We start from the raw sequence: 13322 nt of genomic DNA on the forward strand, positions 1-13322 counted from the left end.
CCATAGCTTGCTTCAAGCCGACAATCTCCGTGGGATCGACCCTTACTCACGTAAGGTTTATTACTTGGACGACCCAGTGCACTTGCTGGTTAGTTGTGCGGAGTTGTGAAAAAGAATTGAGATTATGAACGTGCGTACCAAGTTCTTGGCGCAGTTGAGATCACAATTTCGTGCACCAGCAAGTCAAATCCGTGGATCAGAGACCCAAGAGATTATACTCCGGCTGTCGTCCAATGACTACGTTGAACATCATGTAGACCGCTTGTGGTTGTCAGGCATGCGGATCTTGGCTAAGCGAGTAACGAAGATAGTGGGTGATTGTCACGGGTCACCGCTTCATTCTGACTTAACAGAATTAAGTACGAGAGTATATCTTGGAGAAGAAGTAAGCGTGAATTGAAAGAGAAACAATAATACTTACATTAATTCATGAAGAATACCAGAGCTTCGCACCTTAATCTATGAGGTGTAGAAACTCCACCGTTGGAAAATACATAAGAGAAAAAGGTCTAGGCATGGCCGACTGGCCAGCCTTCCAAATGTAACATAAAAGTCCAAAGATGATAAGATGATTTGATTACAATTGTAAAAAGTGCTATTTATACTAAACTAGTTACAAAGGATTACAGAAAATAAGTAACTAAGTGCAGATAGTGTAGAAATCCACTTCTGGGGCCCACTTGGTGTGTGCTTTGGCTGAGCATTGAGCTTTACACGTGCATAGGCCTTTTATAGAGTTAAACGCCAGCATGGATGCCAGTTTGGGCGTTTAACTCCAGTTCTGGTGCTAGTTCCGGCATTTTACGCCTTTGGCTGGCGTTTAACGCCAGTTTGGGCCATCAAATCTCAGGCAAAGTATGGACTATTATATATTGCTGAAAAGCCCAAGATGTCTACTTTCCAACGCAATTGAGAGCGCGCCAATTGGCTTTCTGTAGCTCTAGAAAATCCACTTCGAGTGTAGGAGGGTCAGAATCCAATAGCATCTACAGTCCTTTCTCAGCCTCTGAATCAGACTTTTGCTTAGGCCCCTCAATTTCAGCCAGAAAATACCTGAAATTACAGAAAAACACACAAACTCATAGTAAAGTCCAAAAATGTGATTTTTGCATAAAAACTAATAAAAATATAATAAAAGTTAACTAAAACATACTAAAAACTACCTAAAAACAATTCCAAAAAGCGTATAAATTATGCGCTCATCATCTTTCAACTCTAGGGTCTCTTTTTAATCAACCCCCAAGTCAAGTTAGGAGTTTACTCCATTGATATGAATATAACATTCACAGAAATATTAGAAGAAGACATGATAAATTAAATAAAATAGGAATTGAAAATTAATTAAAAGTAAAAATAGTTCTTTGCATTAATAAATCCCAAAATGCAACATATGTATCTGAACAAGATTAATAAGCAATCAAAAGAGTAAAGGAATAAGAAAGCAAACTAGAATAATAACAACTTCAATGGAGGTAGTGACTCTTAATATCCAAAGCAAAAGCATAGAACTAGAGATCTATGAATGTAAAGGGAACCTAGAGGAAGTGGTATTTCTCTCTAAGGTTCAAAACTAAAACTAAAAACAACTATGCGAATGAGAATGTGTGTTGAGTCTCTCCTCGTCCCCTGGCTCTAGTCTGCGTTTCTGGGCCGGAAACTGGGTCCAAAGTCGGCCCAAAATCGCCCCCAGCATTTTCTACAAGTAGCGCATGTCATGCATACGCGTCAGTCACGCGTGCGCGTCGTTTGGCGATTTTCCTTGTCACGCGTACGCGTCAGGCACGCACACGCGTGAGCCATGCGTGCACGTCGCTCCTCGCTGGTTGTCTCCTTTATTTCTTGTGCTCCTTCCATTTTTGCAAGCTTCCTCTCCATCCTCTAAGTCATTCCTGCCCTATAAAGCCTGAAAACACTTAACGCACATATCACGACATCGAATGGTATAAAGAGGGATAAAAGATATACAATTTAAAGGCTTAGGAAGCAAGCTTTTCAATTATAGAACAAACCTAAGAAGGAATTGTAATATCATGCAAATTGTATGAATAAGTGTGCAAAGACTTGATAAAAGCCACTCAAATCAGCACAAGATAAACCATAAAATAGTGATTTATCAATCTCTCCACACTTATACATTAGCATGTCCTCATGCTAAGCTCAAGGAGATATAAAGAATGAATGGAAAAAAGTAAGACTCATGAGATGCAACCTATGAATGCAACTATATGCTATGATGATTCTATCTACTTGGTTAAAAGCAAATAAGTTCTCCAAGACAAAAATAAATTAGATTCCACTAATTCAAATCATACAACAAAAGACAAGTAAACTTGTAAGAAGATAGCTCATGAAAGTAGGGAACATAGAATCAATCATTGAACCCTCACTAGTAGTGTATGTCACTCTAGTCTCTCAAGTGTCTAGGGTTAATTCACTCTACTCTTCTCTAATCATGCTTTCTAAACTTTGTTCTTCATCTAACCAATCAACAAAAATTTAGTATACCAATGCAAACATCATGAGGTCTTTTCAAGGTTGTAATGGGGCTAAGGTAAGGGTGAGGATATATGTATGGCCAAGTGAGCTATAATATGAATCTTTGACTAACCTAAACTCTTACCTAACACACACACACACACTCTATGTAACTCTAAAATCATGCCTAGCTACCCATATTTCCCACTTTTGTATCACATACTCATGTACCAAATATTTTTTTAATTTTCACCACATATGCATTGACCTTTTATTAAACTTAGCACTGGGGTAATTTTGTCCCCTTATTTATTTATTTATTTATATTATAATTTATTATTATTATTATTATTATTATTATTATTATTATTATTATTATTTTTGATTAAAAATATAAAAGCAAACATAACATACCAATGCACATGGATTTTTTTTTAATTCTTCTGGTCTCACATGAGTAGGTACCCAATTTCCCAATATTTTGTCAATGAAACACTGTACACTTTCATCAACCCAAGTTCCCACAGTTTCCCACACTTAATTGATACACAATCTCTAACTTAAGCTAACCAAAGATTCAATTTGGGGTAATTAATTTATTTTTTCGCTTAAGGCTAGTGATATGGTAAAATACAGAATAAATGAAGATAAAAAGGCTCAAGGTGGCTAACAAAGGTGATTAAAAGGTTAGGCTTTTTTGGGATAAGTGAGCTAATAACAAATGATGGATTCAATCATATGCAAGCATGTAAATATACTAAACAATGGACATATAGAATGGAACAAAATATAGATTGTAGTCATAGAGAAGAGAACACACAAGAATAAAATATTATGGTTAAATAATGTAACCATGTAATTAAGCTTAGATCTCACAGGTTGTGAGTTCTTAGCTATAATTCATGTTCCAGATTATAGTCTTCAAACAAGTTTAATGAAAAAGTTTTCAATTTAAATTAGTGAAATTCTATAAAAAGGGTCTTAAAAGGAAACTCATTACTTTAACTAAGTAAAATATACATGCAAACAATTATTAACATGCAATCTATCCTATCTAACAAAGAAAAAGTCAAATGTTAGTGTTAAGAGAGAGAAAGAGCTTACCTCCGGAAGTCAAGGACTGACCTCCCTACACTTAAGGCTTGGCACGGTCCTCCGTGCCATCAATAAGGAGCAAGGGAAGGCTGGAAGCGTCGCCTCCAGTGTCTGGTTCGCCTTGGCTCTCTATACTACTGATGAAGGGGAGTCTGGAGTGTCCTTCTGTTCTGGAGGTGGGTGGATACCAGTTATGAGTTCCTTCAGATAGTTGTATCTGCGCTTGTTACGGCGTTCCATTTGCTCCATTCGCCGGTCTTACCGGTCGAACCTTTCAAGGATCTGTAGGAACATCTGATGGATGGATGATGCTTGTGGTGTGGATAATGGTGGAGTAGAAGTAGGAGGAGTATCCAAAGATGGGCCTACAGGCCGGCTCGCAGATGGAACTGGCGGCTTGATGTACTTTTCGGTCGGGGCATACTGGTCTGCTCTAGGGATGATGACCTTCATGTCACCTGCCCAAGAGGACACACCTGCTGCAGAGACTAAATCTAAAACCAAGGCGGGGAAAGGCAGGTTGCCCACGATCTTTACATGTCCCATGGCATCCCAGATGTGTTGGGCCAAGTTGAGGGGTTGCTCTGTCAGGATGCACCAGATGAGAACAGCCATGTCGACTGTGAAGGTCGACTTGTGAGTGCTCGAAAAGACATAGTGGGACATAATCTGTGCCCACACGTGAGCCTCCAGGGTGAGTGACTGGGCTGATATGCTCTTGGATTTTGAATGATGTTGCCCATAGATCCACTTGCTGCCAGGTTGGGCTATAACTCCAAGTACGCTATCGCAGTTGAACTGATACATCTGGCGCTTATGAGATTTTTCTTGATATGCATCCCATCCCTCAAAACTAGTTGGAAGGTCCAATACTCTCTGTATGGCACTCTCGGAGGCAGGGACCTACTGCTGATAGACGAAGACAGTCTGTAGAGTAGGCGAGTAAAAGTTTGAGTAGAATTCAACTACCCAGGATAAGTTGGCCTCTCGCGGCTGCTTCCTCAAAAATTCCCACTGTCTTCTCTCAATTCGGGGCTCCACAAAATCAATAAAGTATGTTGGGACAATGAGTAGATGCTCATTGTTGTAGTTCCTCTCAGCCAGGATGGGGAACATCTGTTCACAATAACGGTTAGCAAACTGTGTGGAGTCCCGAGTGGGAAAGGCTTTCTCTGATTCATCAACTTTAATAATCTTTTTCACCCGCTTTGTTTGTGGCTTGACACTGGTAGATGGAAGAGCCTTTGCCAATGTTCTCTTGGTTCCTCTCCTAGCCGGTGGCTTGTCAGTGGCCTTCTCTTTTCTTTTCTTGGTACCCATGCCTAAGGAAGAAGAAAAAGGAAGAGTGTGAAATATAAATAACCAAAACCGGAAGGGAGAAAATTCCAAGTGATAATGAATGGCAAAGGAAAGATGTTAGCTCAAATACATGGTAGCTACAACATGTAGGTAAGACATCAATGAAGAGCAATAAGGCGATTCATGATTAAATAGATGCAAGAGGTAAAAGCATGCAAAGAATAGGCATGAGAAGCATAACTCAAGCATTAAAAATTAAGTGTGCCAATATAGAGAGTATGTGTATGATGACAATTATTAATGATAATCCCAAATACATGTGGAGTGCAAGGGTTGTGAAAAAAAGGTATTTAAGTAGAAGAGTAAAACAAAATAGAGTTCAAGATGCCATAAGAGCTTTTTCACAAACACTTGGTGGGCAAGATAGAACAGGAATGAAAATAATATAATCCAAATGTATATGAGAGCCAATTTAAAATATCAATTGTCAAATCACTCCAAATAATAACCACAAGCTTCAGGATAATAAGGTAATACCCAAATAAAACTCCAATACCAACATAAGAATGCATGAAAAAGAAAAGAAAAAGAAACCATAAATAAGTAAGCTAAAAGAAAGATAGAGAAGAAAAAAACATAAATAAACGCAATAATGAAAGAGTAGATGAGAGGAAGAAAAAGAAACTTGATGAAGGAGATGAAGAAGGAAAGAAGAAAGTAGTAGAAAGTAAGAAAGAAAAAGGAAGAAGAAAAAAAGAAGAAAGAAATAATTAGGATTGAAAAGAATTAGGATTGGGGGAGGGGAGATTTGAAATCAGGCGTTGAAGTGGATGATTTGTGCGTCGCATGCGACGCGTACGCGTGCATCACACGTACGCATGGATCGCGCTATCTTCAGGTGACACGTACGCATCAGGGACGCGTACGCGTGAGATGGGTTGTGCAATTGGCACGAAGGCAGCTCCGCGCGCACACAACTCTCTGTCTTGTACGCACATGTGCCAAAATTGGATACGACGACACGCACGCGTGGATGGCCTTAGTGGGAAAACGACACGTACGCGTGATAGGGCTTGTGCTCCCAGGACAGTTCCAGCCCCACACCATCATAACTCTCTGGCCATACACTCATTTACGCCGATTTGCAGGGTCACGCGTACGCGTGAGGGACGTGTACGCATGGTGGGCTGAAATTACAAGCGACACGTACGCTTGAGGGACGCATACGCGTGGTCTTGCTTGTGCCTAAGGCACGCTTCCAGCCCTACTCCCACGCAACTCTCTGGTCAATTCTTCCTTGTTTCGTATACACATATGATGCGTACGCGTCAGCGACGCTTGCGCATCGTGTGCAGAATGCAAAATGCAGAATGCAGATGAATATGTAGAAATTATGAATGAACACTACGGAAAAACAAAAGAAAATAAAACTAGGAATGAAAACGGAACGATCATACCATGGTGGGTTGTCTCCCACCTAGCGCTTTGCTTTTACGTTCTTAAGTTGGACGGTCCACAAGCTCAATCTGCTTCTGTTGGTGGATCTTCCAAGAGGAAGACCTCTAGCTCTTTATTGTCCTTCATTTTCTCACCATGATAATGCTTTAAGCGATGTCTATTGACCTTGATGAATTTTGAACTTGAAGGATGACTCAGGTGGAAGACTCCGTATAGCTCTGCCTTCTCTACTTTGTAGGGGCCTTCCCACCTGGATCTCAGCTTTCCTAGCATGAGCCTCAGCCTGGAGTTGTAAAGGAGAACCAGCTCCCCAGGTCTAAACTCTCTTCTCTTTATGTGTTTGTCATGCACAGCCTTCACCTTCTCTTTGTATAATCTGGAGTTGTCATAAGCTTCGAGTCGAAGGGTCTCCAGTTCTGCTAGTTGCAGCTTCCTTTCAGCACCAGCCTTCTCAAATCCTATGTTGCATTCCCTTACAGCCTAGAAAGCCTTGTGTTCCACCTCCACTGGGAGGTGACAAGCCTTTCCATAGACTAGGCGGAAGGGACTCATCCCAATGGGTGTCTTGTACGCCGTCCGATACGCCCAGAGCGCATCAACAAGTCTGGTGTTCCAGTCCTTCCTATGAGGCTTTACTATCTTCTCCAGTATGCACTTTATCTCTCTGTTAGACACCTCTGCTTGCCCATTGGTCTGGGGATGCTAAGCTGTTGCCACTTTGTGAACAATCACATGCTTCTTCAGTAGACCTGCTAATCTCCTATTACAAAAGTGAGTGCCTTGATCACTCACGATTGCTCGTGGTGACCCAAAGCGACAAATAATATGGTTTCTAACAAAAGATACAACAGTGTTAGCATCATCAGTGCGGGTAGGAATTGCTTCCACCCATTTAGAAACATAATCTACAGCTAACAGTTTATATAAGAAACCACCAGAGTTTGGGAATGGACCCATGAAGTCAATGCCCCAAACATAAAAAATTTCACAGAATAGCATAAGCTGTTGGGGCATCTCATCCCTCTTAGATATATCACCAAACCTTTGGCATGGGGAACAAGATTTACAGAAGGCAGTAGCATCTTAAAAAAGAGTAGGCCACCAGAATCCACAGTCTAAGATTTTTCTAGCTGTTCTTTGAGGGCCAAAATGTCCACCACTCTCAGAAGAGTGGCAGGCCTCTAAAATGGACTAGAATTTTGATTGAGGCACACTGATGAGAGGAACTTTTGCGTGGTCTAGAAATTTGCGGATAAATCCTCGTTGCAAGTATAGTTTCTAAACCTTCAAAAGTCCTTTCATACAAACGTTTTGGTTGTCACAAGTAACAAACCCCTTAAAATTGATAACCGAGTATTTAAACCTCGGGTCATCTTCTCAAGGAACTGCAGGGAAGTATGTTCTTATTATTGGTTATAGAGGTTGTAAATTGGGGTTTCAAGAATGAGGAACAAGTAACTTAATGGCGGGTAAATTAAATGGCAATTAAAATAAATAAATAACTGTAAAGCAATCTTTTGGCAAGGTATGAGAAACTGGAAGTCCAGACTTAGTTATCCCTATCAATAACAATGAAAGTTGAATCTTAATTCCACTCGGTTAACTTTTACTAAAGTAATGGAAAGTCAAGGGACTAATTAGTTTGATCTTCGAATCCTATTTATTTCCTAAGAAAAGGTTGGGATTATTGAAGCTCAGTTCAATTAGCAAAGATAACAGTTATCAATTATGTTGAGATAAGATAACTCCTGAGTTACTGCTTTCTTAACCAAGACCAAAAGAAGAAAAAGTAAATTTGCTGGAATTAAAATGCCTTCAGATGTAAAGCAACAACAACATAAATTAAAGAAAGTAATCATGAATTGAAATACCTCAAATAACATTAATAAGGGAAATTATAATCTAACATGAAGAGTTCATAAACTAAATTGGAAGAATAAATAAAAATAAAGAACCTGGGATTGAGAGTCACTCCTAAAACTAAGAGAAGTCTTAAATCCTAAGAGAGAGAGAGAGGAGAGAACCTCTCTCAAAACTAGATCTAAATCATGGAAAAGTGACTAAATTGGCGAGCTCTCCCTGAATAGATGCATTCCCTCACTTCATAACCTCTGGTCTATGCCTTCTGGACTTAGATTTGGGCCAAAAAGGGCTTCAGAATTTGCTATGAGCGTTTTCTGTAATTTCTAGTGCGTGGCCTCTGTCACGCGTCCGTGTGGGTCATGCGGTCGCGTCATTGGAGCTTTTTTTGTCACGCGGTCGCGTCAGTCATGCGACCGCGTCATATTCGTTCTGCTTAAGGCACACGGTCGCGTTAGTCATGCGGCCGCGTCGCTGCTTCTTTGCGCTTGGCATGCGTCCGCGTCGCCCATGCGATCGCGTGGATGCCAGTTTCTTCAAGAGCTCCATTTTGTGCTTTCCTTCCATCTTTGTATGTTTCCTTTCCATCTTTTAAGTCATTCATACCTTAGATGATCTGAAAACTACTCAACACACTAATCACGGCATCGAATGGAATTAAAGGTGATTAAAATAATTAATTTAAAAGCATAGGAAACATGTTTTTCACATACATCACATAATAAGGAAGGAGAAGTAAAACCATGCAATTAATATGAATAAGTGGGTGAAGGATTGAATAAATCACTCAAACTAAGCACAAAATATATCATAAAATATGGGTTTATCACACACACCTTCTAATTATCTGCTCAGCACCATACCTCCATAAATATGGGTCATCCCATATATAATATTTGGACTCGCTTTTCATCTTGTCTCTTTGATGCTTAGTAAAATTAGGAGGGAAAGTATGGCTAACTAGATAATTAGCTACAGGTGCATACCAATGAACTACTTCAGATATTGCATGCAATCTATCAAATGGAAAAGCATCATTGATAGGAGTGGAGTCATCCTTGATGTGCTCAAGGCGACTCAAGTGGTCTGCCACTAAATTCTGGGAACCACTCCTATCCTTAATTTCTAAATTAAATTCTTGCAGCAACAGTATCCACCATATTAACCTTGGTTTGGACTATTTTTTAGCTAATAAATATTTTAGAGCTGCATGGTCTGAGTACACTACCACCTTAGTACCAAGTAAATAGGCTTGGAATTCATCCAGAGCAAAAACAATAGCCAGAAGCTCTTTTTCAGTGGTAGTATAATTAGACTGAGCAGCATCTAATGTCTTAGAAGCATAAGCTATTACGAAAAGATCCTTACCTTCATGCTGAGCCAGTGCCGCTCCCACTTCATGGTTGGAGGCATCACACATAATCTCAAAAGGCTGGCTCCAGTCCGGTCCTCTCACAATCAGAACTTGAGTCAAGGCAAGCTTCAGCTTATCAAACGCCTCCTTATAGTCCGCATTCAGCTCGAACTCCACATCTTTCTGCAGCAGTCTGGATAAAGGCAATGCTACCTTATTGAAGTCCTTGATAAATCTCTGGTAGAAACTTGCATGACCAAGGAACGAACGGACTTCCCTCACGGAGGAGGGATAAGGCAAACTAGAAATCACATCTACCTTTGCTGGATCTATAGAAATACCAGTATTAGAAACAATGTGTCCTAGAATAATACCTTGTTTTACCATAAAATGACATTTTTCAAAATTTAACACAAGGTTTTAACTAACACACCTCTCTAATACTCTAGCTAAACTATCTAAGCAAAGACTAAATGAATCACCATAAACACTAAAATCATCCGTGAAAACTTCCATACAGCTCTCAATAAGATCTGAGAAAATACTCATCATGCATCTTTGGAAAGTAGCCGGTGTATTACACAAGCCAAAAGGCATTCTTTTGTATGCATACGTTCCAAAATGACTGACGTCGGGTTTTTTACCAGTAAAGAAATTCATAGAAACGGTTGCGTTGTAGATATAGTTTCTAAACCGGCAAAAATCCCTTCGTACAAACGTGTTGGGTGTCACAAGTAACAAACCCCTTAAAAATTGTTAACCGAGTATTCAAACCTCTGGTCGTCTTCTCAAGGAACTGCGAGGAAGTAAGTTCTTATTATTGGCTATAAAGGTTGTAATCGGGGTTTAGAAGGTGAGAAGCAAATAATTTAAATGACGAGTGAATTAAATGGCAAGTAAAAATAAATAATAACTGTATAACAACTTTTGGCAAGATAAGGGAAATTAGAAGTCCAACTTAGTTATCCTTCTCAACAATAATGAAAGTTGTATCTTAATTCCACTTGGTCAACCTTTACCAGAGCAAAGGAAAGTTAAGGGACTAATTAAATTGACCTTTGAATCCTAATTATTTCCTAAGAAAAGGTTGGGATTATTTAAGTTCAACTCAATTAGCAAGATAACGATTATCAATTATGTTGAGTTTAATAACTGTTGAGTTACTGAATTCTTAACCAAAACCAAAAGGGGGAAAAAGTAAATTGCTGAAATAATAAAAGTGTCCTTAGATGGGAAGTAATGGCAACTTAAATCAAAGAGAACAATCATAAATTGAAAATACCTCAAATTATCATTAATTCAATTAGAAATCTGTAACATGGAATAATTCATAAATTATAATAATCAATTCAAATGTTGGAATAAATAAAAGTAAAACTAAAAGAACATGAAACCTGGATCCAGAGTTACTCTTAAAACAAGAAGAAATCCTAAATCCTAAAAGAGAGAGAGAGAAGATCTCCCTCTCAACTAAATCTAAATCATTGAAAGGTGAAAATATGCGAGCTCTCTTTGAATGGAAGCATTCCCACACTTTATAACCTCTGGTCTATGCTGTCTGTACTTGGATCTGGGCCAAAAAGGGCTTCAAAATTTGCTGGGGGCGTATTCTATAATTTCTGGTGCGTGGCCTCTGTCACGCGTCCGCGTGGGTCACGCGGTCGCGTCATTTGGAGCTTTTCCTTGCCACGCGGTCGCGTCAGTCATGCGACCGCGTCATATGTATTCTACTTAAGCCGCGCGGTCGCGTCAGTCATGCGGCCGCGTCGCTGCTGATTTGTGCTTGGCACGCGATCGCGTCATCTATGCGATCGCGTGGATACCAATTTCCTTAAAGCTCCGTTTTGCTTATTCCTTCCATTCTAGTATGTTTCCTTTTTCATCCTTTAAGTCATTCTGCCTTAGAAAATCTGAAACTACTCAACACACTAATCACGGCATCGAATGGAAATAAAGATAATTAAAATAATTAATTTTTAAAGCTTAGGAAACATGTTTTTCACAACATGACATAATAAGGAAGGGAAAGTAAAACCATGCAATTAATGTGAATAAGTAGGTGAAGAGTTGAATAAATCACTCTAATTAAGTACAAAAGAACTCATGAAATATGGGTTTATCAACCTCCCCACACTTAAACACTAGCATGTCCTCATGTTGAATCCAAGGTAAATAGTTAAGGTTAAAGTGATGGAATGTTATGAAATGCAACCTATGCTAAATGCATCTACCTAATGAGTCATGCAATTCTAATTCTTCCACTCATATATAAAGCTTACATGTAGCTAAGTTAATTCACATTCTCAAGGAGTTGTGTATATATATATAGCCAACCCTTAAATAATAAAGCACTTTAGCAAATGAGATGGGAAGGAAAACATTGTACAAACTTGCAAAACAATTAGTAAATTTAAAGCACAGATATATGTTGATGAGTTATTGAACCCTCATTGGATTTTGTGTTTTACTCTCTAGTCACTCAGTGTTTATTGGGTTTATTCACTCTATTTTTCTTTTTTTATTCTTAATTTCTACAGTTTGTTTTTTATTTAACCAATCAACAATTATAGAATATAGTCATACCAAAAAGTCATGAGGTCTTAATTAAGGTTGTAATGGGGCCAAGGTAAAGGTAAGGATTTATGTATAGGTTTAAGTGAGCTAATAAGCGAATCCCTAATTAAACTAAGATCTCACCTAACATACACATCTAGTAAAATAAAATTTCTTTACCTAATTTCCCATAATTTCCCACTTATTGTTACATGCTCATGTTTTACTTTTTATTTTATTTTATTTTTTATTCCATGTGCATTATTTTCATTGGGGAATTTCCTTTTTGTATTCCCTTTTATTTAGATGCTGAAAAATAACTTTTTTTTTAATGCACATGATAATTGAATCATTTAGATTTTCTCATGAGCATGCTTCCCAAATTTTATTTTATTCCTTTTAACTTCTCTACCTTTTGTTTCTATCATCCATGTTCCCAAAAGGTTTCCCACATTTAACTCTATTTATAATTTTCTATCTTAAGCTAACCAAGGATTCACTTGGGATTTTATTTTATTTTTCTGCTTAAGGCTAGTAATTTGGCTAAATAGAATAAAGGAGTTTTGAAAGGCTCAAGGGGGTTAACAAGGGTGATGTAAAAGGTAGGCTGATTTGGGGTGAGTGAGCTAAAATCAAATGATGGCCTCAATCATTCTCTTGGTATGTATCTATCCTATATTCTATAATTGGACATATAGATTAAAGCAAAGTAAAGAATATCAGAATAAAAAGAAATGTGACACACAGAAATGAAATTATGGTTTGAATGCAACCATACAATTTAAGCTCAAGACTCACAGGCTGTGTGTTCTCTAACTCAAGCATCATATATCATTCATATATTGTATGCAGGTTTAGTTAAAAATTCCCATTATTCTCTTGAAAAAAATTATTTAGGGTAGCTTTTAAAGTTTTAATCTTCCTCCTTGATGAAATGTTGTCAACTAACATGTAATGCTATATATACAAGGTGTGGGTTGTTTTGATTCTGTCAAAGTTTCTAGATTACTTCCTTTTTATATTTTTCTATTTAAACTATACTATCTTATGCTAAAAAGGGTAAACTATACTAATTAATCCACTAATAAATCAGAATTGCAAACTAAACTAAATAACTAAAATATGAACAAAAAATGCAAAATGCAGAAAATAGAGTAAAATACACAAGTAGCAATGTATAAGTACTCAGAAAATAATAGTAAAAGAAAAAGAGAAAAATACAGAAAAA

The sequence above is a fragment of the Arachis ipaensis genome, chromosome B1, assembly GCF_059453495.1.
Source record: "Arachis ipaensis isolate K30076 ecotype BB chromosome B1, ASM5945349v1, whole genome shotgun sequence".
In the NCBI taxonomy this organism is placed as follows: Eukaryota; Viridiplantae; Streptophyta; class Magnoliopsida; order Fabales; family Fabaceae; genus Arachis; species Arachis ipaensis.